The sequence below is a fragment of the Panthera uncia genome, assembly GCF_023721935.1.
Source record: "Panthera uncia isolate 11264 chromosome A1 unlocalized genomic scaffold, Puncia_PCG_1.0 HiC_scaffold_17, whole genome shotgun sequence".
In the NCBI taxonomy this organism is placed as follows: domain Eukaryota; kingdom Metazoa; phylum Chordata; class Mammalia; order Carnivora; family Felidae; genus Panthera; species Panthera uncia.
The window spans coordinates 51980122-52005182 of NW_026057577.1; positions in this window are offsets into that span (position 1 = coordinate 51980122).

Sequence of the window (25061 nt, forward strand, 5' to 3'; positions counted from 1 at the left end):
AAGCTACAGGAAGACAGATTTCCTTTCAATACGAAGGCTAGCTCTCACAACACAGAGCTTCTTGGACCTGGGTGCAGCCAAGCAGAGTCAAAAAGAGGCTTCTTGAGGGTGTAAGGGAGGGAAGACTGGGGCAGAGGGAATTGTGCTGGCTGCTATTAAGGTTTCCCTTCAGCCCTGAGATTGTATAAACCATAATTCAAGGACAGAAGACAGTGACGAGTCAGAAGTTTCTTGCCTTCTCATCAACTTCCCATTCAGACAGATTTTTCAAAGTGATTTGTGTCTGAGACCCAGCTTATCATTCTGGCCCTGTTTGTTTTGCATTTATATTACTCTCCCCAAATAAAGCCTGCTTCCTTCTCTCCAGGGTCACAATGGGTTAATATCATCAATACAACTGCAGAAGAGAGAGTGCAGTTTTAATGTGAGAAGAAAAATATTGACAGGTTTGTACAAGAGACATAATTAACTCCATGCTCTGGTGATCTGCCAACCACATACTTCTCTCCTTGTAAACTTCTTGCTCTTCCGCAAGTCTTAAAAATCCTACTTTACCCTATAAAGGCTAAAAAATATACATGATTGGGCTCTGAAAATAACCTAATCTTAGGCAATTTAAATCTGGTGTTGTTGTTAAATGATTACCCAATACAGATGCTGCAGGCAAGAAACCACTCTATACTGACGCCAGTCCCCAAGACATCCATCCTTTCCTGTGACAGTCCAGCTTTCTCAAATGCTTTTTGTCTCAGCAAAGGTCAAATATTAAAAGTCACAGAGCTCAGAAACACAAATGAATATTATCTAAGCCACAGCAACAGAGGCAGGAGGGGACTCTGTAAGAAAAGCAATGCAAATAGCACACTGCAAGTACAAGCATGAAAGAAATGGCAGAATTTGTAATCAGGAGCAAGTTCTAAAACCTGTCTGCCCCTTTTGGATGCTTCACAGTATTTTTAATACACCAGTGACAGAAGAGCTTGGTTAGGAGGGACATCTTTCATCTCTGATCCTCTCCCTGACAACGAAAATAGGGTGAGCACATTTGCATAACAGAAGAAAGGGACAGATTGCCAGTCCAGAAGGACCCGCAGGACACCTGTCAGAAATATTAAAAAGCAGGATAATCTCACAAAATGTGAAATGTTTTATGTACCAGTCTGGGATAGTTTATAGAAAGGCTACAATGGGCAATAAAATGTGAGCCATGTCCCATCTACAAACCCTCATTTTGTGAATGACTTCAGGATCCCAGAAAAGCCCTCTCCGCCTGCCCTTTGTCCCTCCTTGACAATACCTTTCAGCTGCAAGCTCCTCTGATGTAGCACAGGGAATTATGCAGTCACTGGAGCTCAGGAGCAACTGTCTTAGCTCCCCGCCCCCCCACCTGAGCCAGACCACCTTCCCAGACCCCCTTCACCTGCCTCCTGGTCCTCACCCACCCCAACAAACCCCACCACCAGTGGGAGCATCCTTTCCTCTCCCAGAGCTCAGGGACATGTGATCCTGTTCTCAAGTCACACTCAGACCATACAAAAACATCTTTCTCAGTGGACAGAACTGCAACAGTGCACTTCAAACAGTACCCCAATTCAGGCCCACTGTGAGTTAGGAAGATATTCATGGCTGCCTGTGTATTACATTGTTTCTTGAACAATGCAATCCAGGTAAACAAACCAATCTGGGAACATGTCTCTATGGGTTGGTTTCACCACAGAAAGATAAAATCTTGTCTCCCCCAAAGACTGTATGAGCTGAAGGAAAGAGAGGAGGCTGGGGTCCATGGCTCTGGCCGCTGAGCAGAAAGATAATGGGTTTGGGATTAAATTTCCTGTGCCCACACTCAGAGAATGGATCATCTGCTACCCCCTAAAGATTTTTTGGGTTATAGAGACAAAGAATTAGAAACTGGCAGGACTTGGGGGGTGGGGGTAGGTGTGTAGGAGACATGACCTTCACCCCCAAGTAAATGGCAAAATAGATCATTCCCCTGCCCATTTCAGCAGCTCTAGATAGGCAGTCAGGAAGAGGAGGTGAAGCCTGAAGAGCCCAAGCCTGTGAGGTGGGAGCTGCCCAGAAGTGAGTGCGTGTGACTCAGGGTGGAATTTTCCTGCCAGACAATGAAAATACGTTGAGGTTTTTGTTGTTATGGTCACTCATATTGATCTTCTATTGTTAGATATCTCTCTCTCTCTCTCCTTCACTTCCTCTTTCACATACACACACACACACACACACACGCACACGTATAATAATTTACACATTAGACTAAGTCTCCCAAAATAGAGCTGCCAACCATGACTCTTAACTGAAAGAAGTGAATGGTAACCTTCATTCTGCCATTTCTCTATGGCAGTTCTCTAACTTCAGGGAGCATAAAAATCACCTGTGAAGCTTGACAGAGTTGTGAATCCTCCTCAGAGATCCTGACTCAAAGGGTCTAAAACCATACTTACTAATCACAGTATTCAGCATTACACTCCATATAAAACAGAGAAGATTATATATGCAAGGTCTCTCTACACAATAAAACGTATTCAGAAACATGCAGCTCCAGCAAGCACCCACTGTCAAGAGATGCCCAGATGCCACCTGGCCATCAGGGGTTACTCAAAGGAAGTCATCGGGTCAATATGAAGTAATATTTCACCTTGGAGGTCATCTTATTGGACCTAAGGGACCAGCACTGTGGAGCTTAATTACGTGCTTCTGCAGGTGGTGGGGGGGAGTCTCGGGCTTGTCTGGAGCAGCGTCCTCTCAAGGCAACTGCAAGTGAGGGTCTGGTTACTGGCTGCTGAGTACGGATGGGCCAACCTCAGGGTCTCTGCCTGAGGAAATGGCTCATTTTTTTCAAAGAAAGCAGTATGTGGGGCTCTACACAACAAATACTTTGGAAATTTGTGGCCCCTTTTAACTGTTAGGTATTTCAAATTGGTTTTCCATTCTCAGAAGAATGAGCCCAGAGGGAACTTTTGGTTCAAATGTAATCATTGGTCTCTTGAATATTTTCTAGAACAGTGCTGTCCAGTTGAAGTACAAAATCTGATGTGAAGCTACATATGTAATTCAAAATTTCACATTGGCCATGTTAAGTAAAAAAAAAAATCATTTTAATATATTTTATTTAACCCATTATATCTAAAATATCATTTCAACATGTAATCAATATTAAAAATAATTACTCAGGTAATACTTTACTTTTTTTGTACTACATCTTCAAAATATTGGTATATTTTACATTTAAGACACATTCCAATTCAGACTAGTCATATTAAGTGTTCAGTAACCACAGGTGGCTGGTGGCTATGGCACTGAACAGCAGTGATGCAGGGGACAGAGAGTAGATATCTTCTCAGCACCAATGAGAAGCAGGTGTGGAAGAAGAAAAATAAAGATGTGTTGATACAGGCCCATACCCGATCCACGAGGAAATTCTATTGGCTCTTCCTTCAAAATATAACCAGAGACCTATTTCTTCTTAGCACTTCCGCTGCTACCATCCAAGCCACCACTGTCTCTCCTGGATCACTTTTTTCTGCTCTCCCTGTTTCCATCCTTGCCCCCTATAGTATATCCTCAAAATGGGAGCCAGCTTAATCCTATTAAAGCATTAAGTCAGATTATGTAACTGCTCTCCTCAAACTCTTCATAGCCTGTTCAGTTCACTTAGAGTAGAAGCCAAAGTTCTTACAATGAATCACCAGACCCTACATGGTCTGCCTCTCCCTCCCCCAGTTACTGCTTCTTCTATTTACTCTCTGTTTTCTCTGTTCCATCCCCACGGGTCTCTTTGCTGTCCATCAAAGGGCCCCTTACCCTCCCATCTTCAGAGCATACTGCTTGTTCTTTCTGCTGGAAAGTTTCTCCCCCAGGTACAAGACATCGGCAAGGATCTCTCCTTCACCTCCAAGTTTTTGATGAAATAACACCTTCTCTTTGAGATGTGCCCTATGTAATATTGCAAACTGCCTCCCTTCCTCAGTCTTGCTCCACATGGTGAGTCTCGTTTACCCTGTTCCACTATACAATATACAAGTGTGTTTATCATTTATTATCTGCCACTGCACCCCCATATACACTGCATACAGGCAGGAATCTTCATCTGTTTTGCTTACTGTTGTATCTGGAATGCCCAGAATACTGCCTGGTACACAGGTGTTCCGTAAGTATTTGATGAACAAATGAATGAATGACTCAAGGTGGGGGCATCCTGTACTTCCTTCCCTGTAGCTCAGCCCTGTGTCAATGAAGAGGGCTCTGTTCCACCCTCCCCAGCAATCTTCCTTATCTCACCAAATTGCAAAGGTGTGAGAAAGAATATCCAGGATTAATCATTCTCATTAAACAAATTCTTCCTCTGAAGCAATAATTCTTTACTGGTTTTTTATTTCTGTCTTTTAATTGTAGACTCCCTTGAGAAATTGATGGCAGCTATGAACGTTCTCTCCCTAATATCCATGAACACACGATTTGGAGTTCATAGGCCTCTGATGCCCATCAGTTAGAGGCCAGGGATCTCACTTGAGAATTCCTGCACCAGAGGTTCACCCACATGCGGTTTTCCTATATTTCTTTGAAATCAAATCTTCCTGCTCTTCCAAAAATAGCAACCATGTCCAGGAAGAAATTACAGAGCTCAACAGCCAAACTTGAATGGTGATACAGTTCATCTTCTCATGTCCAGACAACATTGAACTGTCTATTCATCCTAGGAAAACTCCACTTCCTGCGGTAGGCAGGTCAATATCTCACATAACAAAACTTCTTTCTAAAACCTCAGCTGAATCGGTACTGTTTTAAGATTAACCTGCCCTCTTGGTCAGACCTCCTGGGAAAACAAAAAAACCCCAATGCTTGTCTTAAAAAATGTATTAAGAGAAGAGAAGAGAAGAGAATAGAAGAGAAGAGAAGAGAAGAGAAGAGGAGAAGCCATAAGAGACTCAACTATAGAGAACACACTCAGAGTTGCTGGAGGGGAGGTGGGTAGGGGGATGGGCTAAATGGGTGATGAGCATTAAGGAGGACACTTGGGACGAGCACTGGGTGTTATATGGAAGTGATGAGTCACTGAATTATACTCCTGAAACCAATATTACTCTGTATGTTAACTAATTAGAATTTAAAAAAAAAAAATTGAAAAAAATGTATTAGGATGCTACTGTTCCCATTCCTGACTCGCTTTAGGCAAAATAAACAGATCCTTTGGCCTCTTATCCAAGCCAGTACTTACTGAAAATGCTTTTGCTCGGGAAGGCCAGAGCCCAAGTCAGAGCCAGCTCAGGGATGTCCAAAGACCCAGAGAAGTAAAGGCTGAAGGAAAAAGGGAGACCCTCGGCTCCCCTCAGACCTTCAGGGGAGAGAGTCACACTTTCCAGGCAACCCTTCTCCTTTGCCTAAAAATGTAGCATGTGATGACTGAGAAAGACAAAAAGCAGAGGTTCTTTATACTCTCTTCCCAAAAGTGGCTGCCAGATTCACAGGGCTGGTTCCAATCTTATTTGGGGGACAATTAATGTGTTTTTACCTCAGTGAATCAGGTAGTAATCTTCAAACAGGCCTTTGGTCGATGGAATGAGATAAAAGATAAGTTTGCATTATTCTGAATTTCAGCTTTTCATGGACAATAGCCTGAAAGCTTTAAAAATGCTTTACAAAATAAATTTACAGACCTCCTTTTCTGAAGCATGACTCAGAGAATAGTAAAACTCTCTGGGCCAGAACTGAAAATGCCTCAGAATTCTTGAAATCAAATCAAAGTATAACAATCTGTGTCTTCCCAAAGCACATTCTATTCATTGGGCAATAAAAAGCAAGCTTGAATAAAACACAAAGTTTATATCAGAACCTGATCAGAAGGTCTGGAATGAAATCGTTCCATCAATATTTTTTTGTGGGGATTACAGTTTATTTACAAGAAGTTGCCAAGAGGCCTTGATAGATTGTGAGATTTCCTAAGGGACCAGAACTGTGCAATCAATGATACTGAGGAAAAACACTGTAAATTCTCTAAAGAACTTGGTCAGTGAATGGAAAGATGATTGTTCATATCTGTCTTTCTTTTGCCACCTGAAGCTAACTGGAGGTTCATGGGAGGGTGGGGTTTCAGAAAACTTCAGATATTAGCCAGCTGCACAGTCGCTCGTGCTGGGCCACAGTATATGCACATACTACCTTCACAAACACCTCAAGGAGAGGTTTCTTGAGGCTTATTCATTCCTTCAATTAACAATACACTACTGATGGGACATTGACTAGCTCTCAAAGGCCCCATTCTACTAAAAGGGCAGCTCTGGTTGAATACGGTTCATAATTTTCTGGACCCAAAACTGTTAAGGAATGATGTTACTTAAAGCATAAAGATGCCAAATAATCTTTTCAAGAGGTTTAATAGTTCAGCCAAGCAAAAAATTGTCAAATACTCTAGCCTCCCTTGTTATCTGACTTTAATTTCTCATGGCAAGAAGGTACTGAGCAATTATAATTGGCTACAGTTTGGTGTAATGATAATTTTTTGTTTTTGTATTGTTCATACTAATTGCTTTTATTCTACAATGGGATGAAGGAAAAACTATGAAAGACTTAAGAAAATATTATAACTTAATAATTTATAAAGATTTTTAGATGGGGATTTTCTGACTCCTGTGGCACAAGGATTAATAATTTCGGTATTCATTTAAATTACTTTCTAAGACCTCTAATGAACCGCAACTACCAAAAAAAGTATGGCACATTCTGACATCTCTGAATTTTGGACTGAATGATGAGAGTCAACTCAGACTGAGGCAGAAAAATCTGCACATATATGTGACATTCAAAAGTCACTTTTAATGCACTCGTTCATATAGGGATGAAGCTGTGTGGAGAGATTCATATCACTATATGGATCATACCATTAAAAAGTCACTGGGGGAGGGCTTTTAAGAGACACACAGACTGTACATGTCCTTGTACAGGTGCTACACTTGGCCTCTAGAGAGTGCTCAGAATCTAGACTGGAGATTTTCTGGACAAAAAATTTTTTCTGTACCCTCTTAGGTTCAGTGTTTAGAGGTCTGTGAATTAAACTAACAAAAGGCAGGTTAACAAAAAAAAAAGGAGTACAGTTTTCATAGTCTTTTATGTGCATGGGGAGGTCACAGAGAAGTGGCCAGACTTGTCCATTTTAACAGAAGAAAGGGGATTCAGGCTTCAAGGGACAGCAGTTTGTGAGGAAGCGAGTAGGAAAGATTTGGGGGGATTAATGGAAGATAAGGGCTATTTTAGTAACATTTATTAATGCAAACTTGTTTTGGTGTTGACTCTTTGTCTCCAGTGATGAGTGCTCTCTTCTTCTTGGTATGGCAGTGGGAGTAGATGAGGCAACACCTACACAAAGGGAAATTTATGCCCTGCTTTTCAGGCAGAAAAGAAGAAGGTAGAGACTCTTCCTGCACCTGTTGATTCCTAATTGCTTTCCACTAGAAATAACCCTTATGTCAAAGTGGCATATTTGTTGGTGGCATATCCTTATTTCCTTCAAAATCATCCTCCAGGCTGCAATAGGGGAAGGCCAAATCCCTCGTGTAAACTATCTTTTGCTCATGGGTGGAGGGCTAAAAAATTTTTTTCCACAAACAGGGAGCAAGATTAGGTAGAAAAATTAGAGTTTATTCTCTCCCTTGGCAGTACTCACAAAAGTCTCTACTTCCAGAGACACTGGAAAAGAGAAACTGCTAATAACCAACCTCATTCCTTGAATGAGCTAACTGAGGAAATACGGGCTTTGGGGGCACCACAACTTTTTTTTTCTTTTTTTAAGTTTACTTATCTATTTCGAGAGAAGAGAGAGTGCATGAGCATGAGTGGGGAAAGGGGCAGAGAGACAGAATCCCAAGCAGGCTCCACACTTGACTCAGAGCCCAACCCTGGGCTGGATCACACGAACTTGAGATAATGACCTGAGCTAAAATCAAGAGTTGGACATTTAGCTGGCTGAGCCACGCCACCTCACACCACACCCTTCTTGATGGGAGGGACTAGGCTCTGGAGAATTGCTGGGAAACTCACCTCCAAGAATATTCCCACTGACTACTGGAGATGGAAATCTGTAGAAAGCTAGGAAATCCGCCTCCTAGAATATACCCACTGACTACTGGACCTGGGATGAGATCAGGCTTGGGGCTTGTGTGCAGGCTTTTCCTCAACTTTTCGAGCCCTATTAACGTGTATAACCTCCTCCTTTTACATGTAGATAGGAACCCGGAAGAATGATCTTTGAGGCTATAGGTGAAGGGATTGTTTGGTTTAGAGAACTTTAAGGATCTTAAGAAAAAAGGTCAGTAATTATGCTCATTCTGAGGAACTTTAATGCTTTTTGTGTATGCATACATGTACCTGCCAAGGCTAGAGATTAAAAAAAAAAAAAATCAGTCTTTCCTTTAGCTATTAGAGTCCAATTTCCTGAAGCATCAAGGACATGAAGTTTACCTATTGGACATCATGAACTAGGTCTTCATTAGAATAAATGGAAATCTTACTTTGTAGGAAATACAAGGTGTGATTATATGCTGTATATTCTGAGATCTGAATACAAGGGGAATTTTTACACCATTTTAATAGAAACATTGCTCAGTTTTAAACCTATTTCAAGCTTAAATGAATGATTTTTCTTTCCCTTCTAAAGTAGAATTGAATCTTCTACTCCCAACCATCAGTGTTGGGATGATCCAAGCTATTTAGTTAGCTCAAGGTCTGTTAGAGAAGATGTGGCTGGTTTTATGTACTGGCTGTCCCTATCTGGAATCTTATTTTTTGCATCTAAAAATATTATGTCTCCATGCCCTGAAAATTGACCTTTATACTATGCCTCATGAGACTGGGGTCAAGGGAGTTGGTTGGGGATTGTAGGACAGAATGAAAGGAAGTTGATTAGAACATTCTGAGAGTTGAGATGTGGCCTGAAATATGATATTTTTAAATAGGTATGTTGGTGGATTCTGCAAAGACTTGTGGAGAATAGCAAGTAGTGTGGTACTGGATGCTGTTGCCAAAGAACGGGCGGGGGCAGACATGAAGGAAAATAGGTTCAAATAGTGGCTCTCAGATGGAAGAATCTGGACCTTCCTGACACTTTTTTAGTCTGTTGGAGAGAAGAGATAGGATGAGATTTGAGACAAACCCTTAAAAAGACTGTTCTACATGAATGTTCATAGCACTATTATTCACAACAGGCAAAAAAGTAGAAACAGACTAAATGTCCATCAACCAATGAACAGACAAACAAATGCGGTGTACCCACACAATGGAATATTATTTGGCAATAAAAAGGAATGAAGTAGTGGCACATGACACAACATGGGTGAACTTCAAAAATTTTATGAAAGAAGTCATAGCAAAAGAACACAGACTGTATGACTGCATTTATATGTCAAGAAGAGGCAAACTCACAGAGACAGAAAGGAGATTGGAAGTTGCCTAGGGCTGGGGTGAGAATGGGGAGTGAAAGTAAAATGGACACAAGATTTCTTTTGAGCGTGAAGGAAATGACATGAAATTCGACTATGGTGACGGGTGCAAACTCTGCAACCTTACTGAAAATCATTGAAGATTTAATTTGTGTGATTTTATGGAATGAAACTTATGCCTCAATAAAGTTATTTTAAAAATTACTATCTGACTATAGTGTCCCTTCTTATTCTTATTCTTGTTCTTCTTCTTCTTAAGTGTTCAAGGATTCTAGGTATGAGCTTAGGTTCGTTATGACGTTAAATAATTCCTCGACTTTTCCTTAAGGGAGAGAGGTTTCACTGTTTATCTTTTCAGGCAACCAGAGCTGAGCTCAGATACTGGTAACATAGAAGAAAAGCTGGCCTCCTAGCATCTCAGGTGGGCCAGACATCAGGAAGAGGAATCACCTTCTCCATCACTACGCTGTCCTCACAAGAGTGCTACCTCTTCTTCTCTCATTGCAAGCTTAATACTGTTCCTCTCAGCCCAAAGGGGCACTGGTAGGATGACAGGTGTTGGGGATTTCTAGGTTTCAAGGATGAAGAACACCTAGCAGTGAAGCAGAAACAAGAGTGCCTTCTAGTAGAAGAGGAAGTATGCAGAGTGTCAGAAAATAACATTGTAATCATGCAGGCCTGGTATTAATGGAAAAGATGGAGAATAACTCAAAATGGAGGAGAATTTTCACATTCCCTCAGCTGAGATCATTTCTTCAAGGCAAGTGGTTTTGAATTGCTATGAATAGCCTCCTATTTGCATGGCTTTCTTATTTCTTTTAATAACCCCCCAATAAATTGCTTTAAAACAACATTATTATCTCCAGCAGACCCCTTCTCCTAGGAACCAGTCCAAGCATATCTAATATTTGGTTTTTTTGCTTCTTCACAGCATAGCACTGAGCCTCATGATACTGTTATCAATCCGTGGCTGTCAAGAGCTGAGGCAGAGCTGGACAAACTGGGATTAGACATCTCCTGAATCTTCTGTTACAGATCACAGTGTGGAAGGGGGCAGGACTGTGAACAGATTTCAGTTGTGTAGCTCACAAAATCTTGGTGAAATCTTTGTGGTCTGATTTGGGTCAGAACAAAGATATGGGCTGGTTTCCATGTCTCCTAAATTTTCAAGCCAACAATGGCAGTACTCCCTCAAGTTAGCCCAGGAATCCTGAGAACCACATTACTGAAGGAGGAAGACTAAAAAATAATTTATGTACTCCTTCCACTCATTGATCATATTTCCATCCTTTGGGGCCCAGACAGAAGAAGTAAAAGCCCTCTGCAACCTGACAGCCTTTTATAGGGTTACACCTTCAAACACATTTTTCCTAAGATTCCAGTAGTCCACACTAAACATCCCCAGCACATCAGCCATTCCTCAGAAGACGTGAATTTTCATTCTCAGCTGGAAAAATTTTGTTTTTGTCTCTCTTACAGTATGCTGCCCATTTTAAGGTATGAGCTAACAAAGACGTACATGGTGTGAATATCACCCTTCTCATTAGTGACAGTGACCATTGTTCATGGAAAATATACGCAGTGCTGAGAAACAACTTTGTAAGGGCTGGGAGAAGAGCTATTATCTGTGGTGTTTACTATCAGTAGACTCTATGAAGTGCTTTATAAACATTAGGCCGTTAAGTGGGGTGGGGGAAATAAAAGGGGATGTCTGTTCACCTACTGAGGCTCCCTCTAGGGATGAGAAGTTTGGCTAAAATCATCATTTGGGTCCTCCCATTCCAGATACTACCCTGAAGGGTCTTTTTCTTTTAAAAGCTTACAAAGGTGAAACGATGATTAATTGAAATTACTAACCCTATATTATAAAAAAGAAGTGAATGTAGTTTTGCTTAAGAGTTTACAAAGCATAATTATGTCTAATAGCAAGTAACAAGTAATTCAGCTGTGATGTTAACTTCACATCCCTTTTCACTGGGGAATGGCTAGACGCCCTCCCCACTGGCCAGAAAGAAGGCAGCCTGTGTCCTTGTGCTTTCTTCATCCTCAGTCTGCCTCTCCCACCCATTCTCTTCCAGACAGCTCTGGGGCTGGATCATGGCGGCTTTAATTAAACAATTATTGAGAACTCACAAGCATTCTTTTTGGTTGCTTCAAATTTACTACTTAACTGCAACCTTCCGGAATTGTATTTCTGAGCATGTCTGGATTCCTTTAATGAACACTCCTTTAATGAAAACCGCTGCCTACTGTAATCAGCAGGCTCACCCAGGCTCCCAGCTGTAGCCACGGGGATGGAATGAAGTGGAAAGAGAGGGGCTTGCTAGGTCAGTCTTCCAATTCGGGCAAATTCAGATGTTTGTGGGTGATCCTTGGAGGAAAAATCAATACTGACAGATTTTCTTCTACAGTGTATTTCAGACTGAATACACATGAAAAACAACAAGCATATTATAGAGTTATTTCTGTTATAATGGGATAACCAACCTTTTGTGAGTGGCCGGTCATATCCAAGAATATTAAGAAATCACCAAAGCAAGAGCATGTGACTTTTAATCTTGACAGTACTGACCAAGCAAATATTGCATTGACATGTGTCATTGGGATACCTGGTCTTACAAATTTAACATGTTCATTTGTGATATGTAGTAGTAAGGAAAACTTTTAATACCAAAAAATAGGAAATTCGGTTAGCACTGGCTTATCCAATTAAAAAATTGTTTTTCTTACCTCACCAGTAGTCAGGAGGTAGGCAATGGCAGGCTTGGTTCAGCTTCCAAGGAATCAGGCCTTTCTAGCTTTCTTCTCAGGTGTTTTCAGCATGTTGCCTCAAGGTCACAAGATGGAGGTTGCCTTTCCAGGCAATATATTCACATAAGAAGTAGACGTGAGACAAGGCATGGCTCCAGTAAGCTTTTCTTCTTGCGTCTGTTATATTATCTGAAAATAAAATCTTTCTTAAAACCCCCTTAACACAGACTTCACCCATCTCTTTGATGAAGACTGGATCCATGGCCCCCACTAGCTGCAAGGGAGAGAGGCAAAGTGGGTATCTGACAAAAGGGAAGGATTATTATAACTGGTTTAAGGGAATCAAGATCCACAGAGTGAAGCTAGACATATGGTCTCCCCCAAGCAAAATGATTCGGGGATGGAGACTACCGAGAGAATATCAGTGATGGACCACAACAATCTCTTGTATACTGAACATATATACCACAAAAATCACTTACCATGGATCAGATTCTGAGAAAAGAAAGGAAAGGAAAAAGGAAAGGAAAGGGAGGAAAGATAAATAACTGTGGACTTGGATTTCTTAAAAAAAAAAAAAAAAAAGGAGACTGAAATATACCATATGAGGTAATTAATGGTTTTTAGAGAAAACTACATTAAGAGTGTTAAAAAGTAGGAGTGCCTGGTGGTTCAGTTGGTTAAGTGTCTGGTTCAAGTCCCACATTGGGCTCTGTGCTAACAGTGTGGAGTCTGCTTGGGATTCAATCTCTCTCTCTCTCTCACTCTCTCTCTCTCTCTCTCTCCCTCCCTCCCTCCCTCCCTCTCTCAAAATAAATAAATAAACTTGTTAGTTTGAGTGTTAAAAAGCAAAATTTCAACTGAGTACATTTAAAGATCAATTTGGCTTTATTCAACAATTCATGAATTGGGCAGCATCCCATCTAGCAAATATCAGGAAATCCTGAGCTGTAGGAAAGGAAGGGTTTTTAAAGGCAGAAAATGGAGAAAGGAAATTAGCAAAAAACACAATGTTTCATTATTTTTTTATGGCTGAGTAACAGTCCATTATATATATATACCACATCCTTTTTATCCATTCGCCTATCAATGGACACTTGGGTCGTTCCCATATTTTGGCTACTGTAAATAATACTGCAGTAAACATCGAGGTGCGTATATGTTTTCAAATTAGTGTTTTGATTTTCTTTGGGTACAAACACAGCAGTACAATTCCTGGATCGTATAAGATCTTGCCATTTGTGACAACATAGAAGGACCTAGAGGGTATTATGCTAAGTGAAGTCAGTCAGAGAGAGAAAGGCAAATACCATATGATTTCACTTATATGTAGACTCTAAAAAACAAAAGAAACAAACAAAAAAACAGAAACAGATTCATAGTATAAAAAATAATTGCCAGAGGGGATGGGGGCAGGAGGATGGGTGAAATAGGTGAAGGGGATTAAGAGGTATAAACTTCCAGTTATAAAATAAGTAAGTCACAGAAATGAAATGTACAACATGGGGAATATGGTCAATAATATTGTGATAACGTTCTATGGTGGACAGATGGGGACTACACTTATGATGAGCAGTGAGTAATATATAGAAATGTCAAATCACGACATTGTACACCTGAAACTAATATAACATTGTATGTCAACTATGCTTCAATAATAAAAATAAAAAATAAATTAAATATAAGTGAATGCATTGTTTCAGGCAAGATTACCCTCATAAAGGGAATAGAAAGGGTGTATCAGGTAGACTGATTACTTCACTAATGCTGACCAGGTAATTCCAGGGTGACTGGTTAATGGTTATATTCTTGAAAGAGGTTGAAACTGCAGTTAGTTTAGGTATCAAGTCTTGGTTTCTGACATGGGACTTACTACAAGGGACCCCATTTTGGGCCTGCTGTTTCCTTTTTAACAAGAATATCAGACTATCACTAAATATGGAGGTGTTGCTTGTCATTACTTCTCTGGAATGTAGCTTTGAAAGCAGAATGTCTCCTATTGTGCTAAAAGCAAACAAACAAAAAAGATAGACTTGATGGTTTACCTGATGGAAATATATGACAATGTTTTCTATACTATGGAAATATTCGATTAAAACACACTTGCCATGTCTAAGAAGTGGGTGGTTTTCACAACATTTATAAGAAGAAAAATGTTACTTTCAAGAGGCAGTATTCTTTAGTAACATCAAGAGTAAGCTCTGGAGCTAGGCAAACCTGGATTCAAAGTATGACTTACTGCTTGTTAGCTTTGGTCAAGACTCACTGTCTTCCTTGTGAAATGGGGAGAATAGCACGAGACCATTGACTGCTAGCGATGAGTCTTAAAGGAACCAGGGTATATTAAATCTTAGCATAGCTCCAGGCACATAAGTAACCCCTCAATATTACCTAGCTCAATACTTTCCTTATTTTTGTTCTAAATAAAATAAAAACATTTGGACCTAATTTAATTGTTAATTATAATAATTTATTTATGAGATCTTGTTTGTTGTTGCCAATCCAGTTTGTTGTTGCTAATCATATCCTGTGACCTCTCCCTGTTGGCATTCTGCCAAAAAACTATAATGAAAAAAAAATACTTTGTGCTGTTTTGATAAGAACTCTCTACTTAGATGGTGACTTAAGAAGTCTACAGTTGTGCATCAGACCACACCTAATGGAGTCACTGGTAGGTGGCCCTTGCCGATGCCCCTAGACCACTGTGTCCCTCGCTGCAGCACCTCCAGTGTGCTGTGAACCCTCTGTACTAGAGACTCCAGATACAGCAGATTTGGACTGTCATAGATGAGTGCTGAGTCATGGTGGCTTTTCTTTCTCAGACCCTCCAAGTCTCTTCCAAGAAATCTCTTGGCTTGCGCATCCTCATTTCTGTTGTTGAACAGTTCATTTTTTGGACCCAAGTATAAAATGAGACTATACTATTATCCAGCCCACATCATTCCATTTTGCCTTCAAGAAAATCATAAGACCCTTTGTTAAATACTTAGTTAAATGCATGCATAGCATATTTGCCTGGACTAGCGATGTGGCAAAGGCATTGAGGTTAATTAGGTTGGAAGACTTGCTTGTATTATTGTCTCTCTCCCTTATTAGAGCCAATAAGATAGAAACCATGTTTATTTTGATAACGCTGGAGACAAAATAAGTAATTTTTGAATAACTTACCGATTGATAAACTGAATATTTGAGTGATCGCTAATTGTTTATATGCTCCCATGACTATCCTTTCATAATCGTTTTCTAGAAAACTGCCCATGATCGATGTGAAAGCTACCATTACAGTGTGGAGCCCAACTCTGACTTCTACAGCCTGACTCTAACTCGCTATTGTCATGCTTCAAAGAAGATCCAGACATTTGTAGCATGTTTGACCACAGCCAGGACTAATGCAGGACACCTTTCTCTCTACAAGGCAACCTAAGCAAAGCTAAAACCAAGTACAAATAAAGTTACCTTGGAACTAACTGGGGCTGAGCAGTCCATCTATATAAGCTCATCTAAGAACAATGGGTTGTTTTAGCTTTTTTAATTCCAGGCTCTAGTATCTCTGATATGGCTGAGGTGGTATCAGATAAAAGTTGTACTTGTTCCTCTGGGGAAAGTGTTTTCAAAATAAATCCTTTACCAAACATGAAGCAAGGAGAGGGTAGATTCTGAGAACAAATGCCACCTGACTGAATGTTGTTCTGTGTGTGGCTTATTCAGTCATCTAGACACCCTCTTTACCCGAAGGACTTCATCACAGAACTGACTTTACATTAGTGATCAGACAACACCAGGGTAGCAATGCATTGTAATTGGCATTTCCATTCCACTGAGAGTATCAGGAAACATGGTTATAAACAAAAAATAAAAATTGCAGATGTCTAATATGAGTGTGGAGAAGAGAGGGGAATCTGTGCTTCTGAGAGGCATCACATGTGACCCAGGATTACTGCTGAAATGTCCAAAGGAGACTGCTTCCCAGAAACAACTAAGGCTATTGCCTAGGACAGAGGCTGCAGCAATAGAAATGGAGGCTTGGTGCAGGAAAGACTTCCTCAATGTCAACAGTGGTACATTCTGCAGCCATGAAAATGTACCACCCAGATCTCCTCCAATGGGAGACTGACCCAGCTGCTGCCCCTCCAGACCCACTTCTACACTCATGCCAAGGCTGTGCTTACCCCTACCTGCTCCCAGCCACCATGGTGAGGGCACTAAGGCAGGAACACTCTGACAGACAGGACTTGTCTCAGGATAACTCTGTGCCAAGGTTATCCATAGGCTTGAAACATTACTGTAATCTGAGACTCTTCTAACCCAATCTTCCTTTGCTCACCCTCCTCTTACAGGTATTAGATCTCTATTGCAGTCTTAAAGCTCTCCTTGCCTTTCCTGTTCTCCCGAGTCCAGGAAATCTTTTGCACATCTAGTCTCATCTTGTCATCCATTCTTTGGCAGACTCAAACTGATGTTTGTAGTATTCCTTTGTCCAATCAACTGAGCATTGTTACTGCTCCAAAAACAAAGATCATACACAGAGACTATCTTGATCCGGGTGAGAAGAAAAACCAAATATATTTCTATTCTCTACACAAGCGAGGAGTGAGAGCTTTTTTCTTTTCCCATTGGCCAATCATAAAATACTTGGGTCTCCTACAACTTATTTGTAAGGTAAAGACATAATATTATATTGGGAGTTGACAAGATTGTTTAGCCATTGGGATATTGAAAAGGAAAAAAAGGAGAGGATCACATATGTTGTTGCTGGAAACTCCCTACTCTGGAATGTAGCACATTGTCTCAATTCTCCACAAGTGCCCCACATATGGAGGGGCTGGGAGCTGTCCACAAGGGAGAGGTAAAAGAGTGCTTTTTACTAGACTCAGAGTTTCTGTATCTGATCTTGTCTCACCCACACTCATGCACTCTTTTATCACATGGGAACTCCATGAGATCAGGGCCTATGTTTGCATTTCTCATATTCACTTCCATATTCAAATTGCTTTTCAAGTGCCTGGCACATAGCAGGTGTGTTCAATCTGCCCCCTAAAACAAGCCGGTGTGTCAGTGTCTGTGGCAATGTTTCCCACTAACCTATGGAAGTCAGCTGGGTGACAATAGGGAGCAGAGAGCATCAAGTATTTTTGCCTTGCAGTTTCCCATAACTGAGAAGTAAATGACCAGTAGCTGCTTGTCACTGGGTCTGTGACTGTTTGAATGATTCTTCTTCTTCTTCTTCTTCTTCTTCTTCTTCTTCTTTTTTTTTAAATAAATCCTGGGTTGCCTGGGTGGCTCAGTTGGTTAAGTGTCAGACTTGGGCTCAGGTCCTGATCTCGTGGTTCATGAGTTCCAGCCCGCATCGGGCTCTGTGCTGACAGCTCAGAGCCTGGAGCCTGCTTCAGATTCCATGTCTCCTTCTCTTTCTGCCCCTCCCCTGCTCATACTCTGTCTCTCTAAAAAATAAACATTAAAACAATTTTTTTTGAGAAAAAAAAAATCCTGAATTGTCTTTCTGTAGCAGAGGATAATGGGGAAGTCTACATGAAGGTTGTAAAGGAGCTAGTTTATAGAAGTTAAAAAAAAATCTCTTAACAAAATTACTGATTACTGAATATATTTTGTAATATATTTATATCTTCAAAACTGCAATGTGAAAAATAAGTCCAAAACTAGTGCTTAAAAATAACTGCAATAGGGGCACTTGGGTGGCTCAGTTGAGCATCTGACTCTTGACTTCTGCTCAAGTCATGACCCCAGGGTCATCAGATGGAGCCCCGTGTCAGGCTCTGCACTGAGAGTGAAGCCTGCTTAAGATTCTCTCTCTCTCTCTCTCTCTCCCTCTCTCTCTGCCCCTCCCTCCAACTCTCTCTCTCTCTCTCAACAGCAACAACAACACAAAAAAACCTGCAATACCTCATTTCTCTTTTTAAAAATGAAACTGAACATCTTATTTGGGGCTGTTTTTTATTTGTATTAGATTAAAGCAAGTAAACATTCTGAATTATAGAAAAAAAGTTTCAATATCAAAATTTCTTTTCAGCTCTTGTATATTAACTTATTAGTCATACCCTTCAATGAAACATAATTTATAAGCTCATATCCATTTGTTTGTGAGCACATTATGAATAACATAAAACACTTTATTAATTTGATAATTATGAGCCATTATTTGGCTAGAGAGGACCAATTAAGTCAGAAGAATTTCTCCTTTCTCTTTCTCTCTCTCTCTCTCTCTCTCTCTCAGCATGTCTCTGTATCTCTGTCTCTCTCAGTTTGTTCATCTCCCTGAAAGATAACCAGAGGCTGACTAAACTTGGGGGAACATAAAAGAATTAAACTAAATCACACTGTATTAGAACTTGGAGAAGACTTTAGAGATGATTTGGTCCATACCTCTTAACCTAGAGGCTATGAATATCTAGGGAATCAATGAGTTGGCTTCATAGGAACAACTGTAGTGGGGTCTTAGTGACCCTGTTAGATGGTCCTGCAAAGGCAGAGCCGTCCAACTGCATTTGTTATGGATGACATGGACTCAGTGGCTTCCAGAGTCTGCTCCCAGGCAGGCCAAAGAAAAGAGCAATGGACAGTTCCTGATAAAGGCAGCTAACTACGAGAATTCCTATGTCCTCATGGACTATGTAAGTAAATTATCTCAGGACATAATAATCCTATCATCCTGGAGGGTCAGCACCACTGGGAATGCATGTGTAGAAAAACAAAACAAAAAAAAAAAAACAAGAGGTCAAAGATGGGGAAAATTGTGGTACTCTGAACAGAAGCAGAAAAAATCAACAAATATTGATTTGGGAGGGTAGGCAAGGGTTTGGTTTTTAAGATATGGCATTCAAGGAATGGTTAGAATACCCAGGTTTAGGTGTTCCAAAAGCAGTGTGAAACACAGAAGTGAAGGGCAATGCTCCCTATTACTCTAGCAAAATTCCTTCCCCATGAGTTTTTCTTTCATCTGGAGTTCTCCTGAATCAACCCATGGCCACCATCGCACTTAGCCCTAGGAGTGTGCTGCACCCTCCTTTACCTGAAGTATTGTGAACTGGCTTGTAACAGATGAAGACAGTCAGTTGCTAGCCTTTCTGAACTTCACCTTTGGTGACTTTACACTGGTAGCTTCAAGTTTGCCACAGTGGAAGGGTAATAAATAAGTTATCTTTTAGAAATAAATTTCTACTTGTATCATAGAAATCAGCCAAGGCTATAAATCAGGACTCCCCCCCCCCCACCGACCCATAGGTTGTTGAACATTTACCAGCCTCTTCCAGTCACTGCCTAAGAGTAAAATAGGGACAGGGAGTATGTGGGGCCTTAAATAGGATGATTAGGAAAGACCTTAATATTAAAGTGGCATTTGGGGCAAAGAAGAGCATTCCTTAGTTACAGAAAACAGCAAATGCAAAGCACTTGATGCAGGAGCACGCTTGGGGTTCAAGGGACAGGAAAAAAAAAGGCTAAAGTGGGTAGAGCAGAATGAGTGAAAGAGAGAGTGGTAGGAGATTAAGTCAGAGATGGATGATGCGGTAAGAGGCAAATCATCAAAGACCCTTTAGATGATTAAAAGGAATATAACTTTTACTTTGAGAAAAATGGCAAACCAGTTGAGGGTATAAAGCAGTGAAGGGACATGAGTACGACTTAGACGTTTAAGGGATTTCTCCTTTTAAAGGGGGTGTTTCATGAAGAACAGGCTGCAAGGGGGTTAAGGTGGCTGCAGAAAGACCCAGATGAAATCTGTTGGTGACTAGGACCAGAGGGCTAGTGATGAAGAGGGAAGAAGTCATATCCTGGATGGATGCAGGATTGTGATTAGCAAGAAGCTTTCAGCTCAATGAGAGAAAACCTCTACCTACCTACCTTCCTTCCTTCATTTCCAAAAAGACCTTTTTTTTTTAGTTTATTTATTTATTTTTGAGAGAGAAAGAGAGTGCAAGTGGGAGAGGGGCACAAAGAGAGGGAGAGAGAGAATCCTAAGCAAGCTCTTCACTGTCAGCATGGAGCCTGATGAGGGGCTTGAACTCACAAACTGTGAGATCATGACCCAAACCAAAACCAAGAGCCAGATGCTTAACCAACTGAGCCATGCAGGCACCCACCCCCCAGAAAGACCTTTCTAATAGAGTTTTTATAATACCCAAAAAAGTACCAAGCCTTCTGTGCCTGGAGATAATCAGGAAGAAGCCTGATAATCACCCATCACTGATACTGAAGAAGAGTTTCCTACATTGGGAGGAAACACCTACGGGCTTCTAATAGTCTACAGTGGCATAGGGGTTTGGCTACACAAAAAAATGTTTCTGCCTAAACACGATAACTGAGGTAAGGCTAAGGGAGCAAATAGAGTTGGATGTATCTATTTAAGTGGCTTCATTTCTGTGAGGGGTTTTTCTTGAATATAATATATATAAGTTATATAAGTGTATGTAAAACATTACACATTATCTAACATACATTATATATTATATAATATTTATAATTGCATATATGTAATATATAATTATATAATATATATAATATGTATATACAACATATATATATTATATACATATATAATATACATATATATCAATACTTGAGCAGAACCTAATATCACTGTATGTGTGTGCATACTGTGACACAGTCATATCACCTCAAAGGGAAGGTAAAGTGGGGTGCGGTATTTTAGTGCAGGCATCACTCTCCGTGGTGCTGAAATACCGATGGTCAAGGGATAATGCTCTCTCAACTGAATGACTCATCCTCCTTGGAGGTGATGCTACAGAGCTTGTGCAATCACATGAAGTAGAGATGGGGTAATGTGGGGAGGTTAGAGAATAAGTAAAGAAAAGATGCATCAGGCTTCAGGATATTACATCCAGAAAGGATTTCAGGGAGTATCTAATCCAACCCCTTAATTCTGCAAGTGAGGAAACAGAAAGCAAGCACATCTGTCCTAAGTAGCAGAGATCCAAGACCCATTGTAACCTGGGATAGGATAAAATGAGACTGGGGTATTCCTATGGGATTGCTCTTAACATTTCTGATGGAGCATTCTACTGGTTGAATTTTCTCTCATCATGTGACCCCGTTTACTACACCAGTAAAAAAGCTTGTTCAGAAACATGTTTTGATTTGTGCAGGAATTTTCCTATGCAATGAGTTTACACTTGACATTCCCAGTATGGGCTTTATAGCAGTAATGGAATTGCTGGTTGGTGTCACCAGAGCTTCCCAGATCTCTGCAAATGCCCCCTGTTTTCTATTAATTTTACTAAGCTTCTAACTGATCTCTCCTGATTTCTGAAAGAGTAGGACTTGAACGAACTTGGTGTGCACTTACATGCTACTTTTGTGACCTTATGCTCAAGGAGGCTGTGGATCTGCTGTTTGGTAGAATACAATTAGTGAGGTCACACGAGAGGAGAAAGAGCAGAGGGGGAAAGCACCCAGTGACAAGTTGTGCAGATGTTTAGTGAAATAAGAGCTTGTACTATAATCTGGTAAATTTTGACAAAAGAAAAGAAAGGACAAGAGCCTGCCCAGATAGATATTCACAGTGGTTAAGGTGGGGAGAGCTTCCCTTGCCTGAATTATCTAGGTAGACTCAGGCATACCTTAAGATTTACATATGTGAGGAAGCTACTTTGCGAAATCTTCATTTTAAAACTTTGTTCAATTCTAATTAAGTCTGTGTTTTTTAACTGGGATGACAGACGCTAATAACTACTGAACGAGGGAACTGCAAAATGCCACTGACTCCTGATCTGTAAATAGAACAAAGCCATCTGTGCAGTGGAGAGCATGGAGGTTCCCGCCTCACCCTCCCAGAGGCTCATTGTAACCTTGGGTCACAGATGGAGGCAGCTCAGCTGCCCTGAGCACCAACTTCATCTGGCCTCAGGGCCCCAGAGCCCTGAGCAGGTGTGGGCTACAAGCTTAGTCTCCCTGGAGGCTAGGAAGAGCAGCCTTGAGACCCACACTGCAAACAAAAGCTAGTAAAGAGGACTTTTCTAAGCTGTTTCAGCCTGAGTCAGAAATGCAGGGCTCCAAGGGAAGGGAAAAACCAGCCTTCTTTACTCAAGCACCCCTACCTGCCTATGTCTAAGAGCACTCTGAGTCCAGAAAGCATTTATCTCCAAGCCTGAGTCCTGAGATTTTTACCAATACTCTATTTAACGTCTGCACAGGTGTCAGCTAAGACCAGGATGGCATGGCCAGGAACTGTCTGGGTTGCCAGTCTTCTTCTATATCCCTCACCACACAAACTGACTCACTCAACTTTTATGAAGATGGTCTTCCTCTAATAAGATACATTTACCATTGCTACTCTGCCTTTCTCCCATACTAGGTCTTTTACTTTTCTTCTCATTTTTCTTTTTCACTAGAGTGAACACATTCATTCCTTCCTGGTTTTAAGAAAATAATTGTCTCTTACAAATGTATTATACCAAATGAAGACAATGTGCTGACAAAGACAGGGCCTCCAGCTCTCATTATGCAATCCAAAGAGAATCTTGTAAGCTACGGTTTGCCCTGGAGAACTCCCGTTTGGATGTGGGGGTTTAGAGTGCAGCTCAGGGAGGATCCTTGCCCAGGTCTTCTGATTTCCCTGGCTCAGGGTGTTTCTGACAGCAGAGAGGTTTGTATGGGGTGGGTGGCGGTGACTAAATAAACAGTTGGGGGTGGAGGAAGGGCTGAGTCGTGTTCCTATAAGGGCCTCAGGAGGCCAATGTGCAGGGCCTCCTCCTGTACTGCAGGCTGAAGCTGGCTTAATTGCTGGTAATTAAAGCAGAATCTATAGTTTCTGGGCATGCCCGGTGGGGGAGGGGCTGGGTTTCTGGCCTCGGATGAGCTGCAGGAAAGCAAGTGGCTGCTCCGCTGAGCTTACGGCTCCACCACTCCCAACAGGGCCTGTTGCTGGGCAGTTTTCAGCAGAGGAGGCTTTGCAAACCTGCTCTTCAAGAATGGAAGATTGTCTTTTCAAAGGAAATCAACGTAAAAAGGAGATAATCTTTATGGAGAGTTTACTATAGGTTAGGCATTGTTCGAAGCACATTTAATTCCCCAAACATCTCAATAGCTAAACTCTTAATTGATGATAATGATAAAAAAGATTAGATAATTTACTCAAGGTCTACACTTAGCGCAGAATACAAATTGAGTTCACTGAATCCTGAGCTTGTGTTTTTAAGGCCCGTGCTATTTTACAGAGGCTGCAAATTGGCAGTGTATGAAGCTGGATCCTGCCCCTCAACGTGCCTGATCCCCATGTGACCTTATAATGCAGAAATGTCCAATAAAATTGAGGATTTCTGATTTCCTTGAAAAAGTGATAAGATCTGCCAACAGTGGCCCAATTTTTGCAAGCAAACAATGAGCTGGGGCTCAGTAGCTGCTGCCCCTTATAGAGAAAGAATCTCTAGTTTCCCTGGAGATTTTGTTTTTCAGTTTCTACTGCTCCCTTTTGCCTAAGTCGCAGCCCATTTCAATCATTTATGGAACTGTCCTGGGCTTTGTTGGCATTTTGAGATTGTGGCACTGCTTCTGTAATGCAAATAGAATAAGAGATGAGAGTAAGAGCTTGAATAAAGCAATGAGTTGGCGAGGCCCAGTTACATGAGCAGCAAGTGTCCTTGCACTCAGTTACACACTTGAAGAGCAAAAGCTCATTGCTGAGGCCAGTTTATCCCTAGTCTCATTTTCAAACTCACAGATAAGCAGAGAAAAGCTGGCTCAGGGTAGGGGGAGAGAAGCACCGAAACTTCAAGAAGCATTGTAGTCTAAGACAAACAACGTTCCCTGTCTGCTTTTAACAGATTGCTTTTCATAAAGCTTTGCTATAGCTCTGCTTTATCATCCCTGCCTGAGCTTCCAGCTGGACAGAATCCAAAAGCTAAAAGCCTACAACTTGCAGAGAAGGAGGGCATTTGGCTGCCACTACGGCTGTACAGCCACACCAGCCTGCTTGCTTCTGGGTAATCAGGTGGGAAATTTCATCTGAGTCTAGAGTTTCCTGCTGTATCAGTCTCTCCAGGCTCCTGCAGAGTTCAGATTCACATATTCAAACTGGCAATCCTGCCTTTAAAAGGCTAAGGTAACTTTGAACAGCAGAGTACAATTAATTGATTGGTTTCTTTAACCAGTGGAATATCAGCCACTCTGGTCAAGGCAAGAACCATTATGAGGTGTTTCAATGTCGTGGTCCAGTTTTTTAAGTCCTTGGAGTAAGCAAAGAATTATCTCACATCAAACACTTCAAGAGAGAGAAATACCCAGGCCATGAGACTCTGAAGGGCCTTGTCTTAGAATGTGTCATCTATGCATAGGAGTGACCATTAAGCTTGAATTCCTGACAAGGGTGACTAGGCTTTTCCTAATGAACTGTAAGGAACCTGGCATTTTCCCACTTTCACATTTCCCACTGTCACATGTATGTGCTCTAGTCTTTTTCTTCCAGACCAGTTCTTAAAGTGTTCTTTACTAAAATATATCAATGAAGGCCATTCTTTCCTGAATCTAAACCTCAGCGGTTTCTTGCCAGGATGACTCCAGTCCTGAGCAGAGGCGGGGTAGCAGATCCATAAGAGCAGGATGTAGACTTACCCAGCCCTGGGTTTGTGTCCCAGCTCTGCCACTTGCTAACTGGGTAGGCCTTCCAGTCATCAAACGACTCTGAGTTCTGGTTTCCTCATTCAAGAAATGCATACTGACTTTATTTCCCAGGGTTGGAATGGGAACGCTATGAAAAAATACAACATACAAAGGAGCTTACAACACTTGGCATATAGGAAGTGTTTCATAAAGGGTCTTGTTCTTTCTGGCCCTGCCTACCTCTAATTTTCTCTCTTCCCATGCCCCTCTCTCACACTCGGTACCATTTCTTCTGAC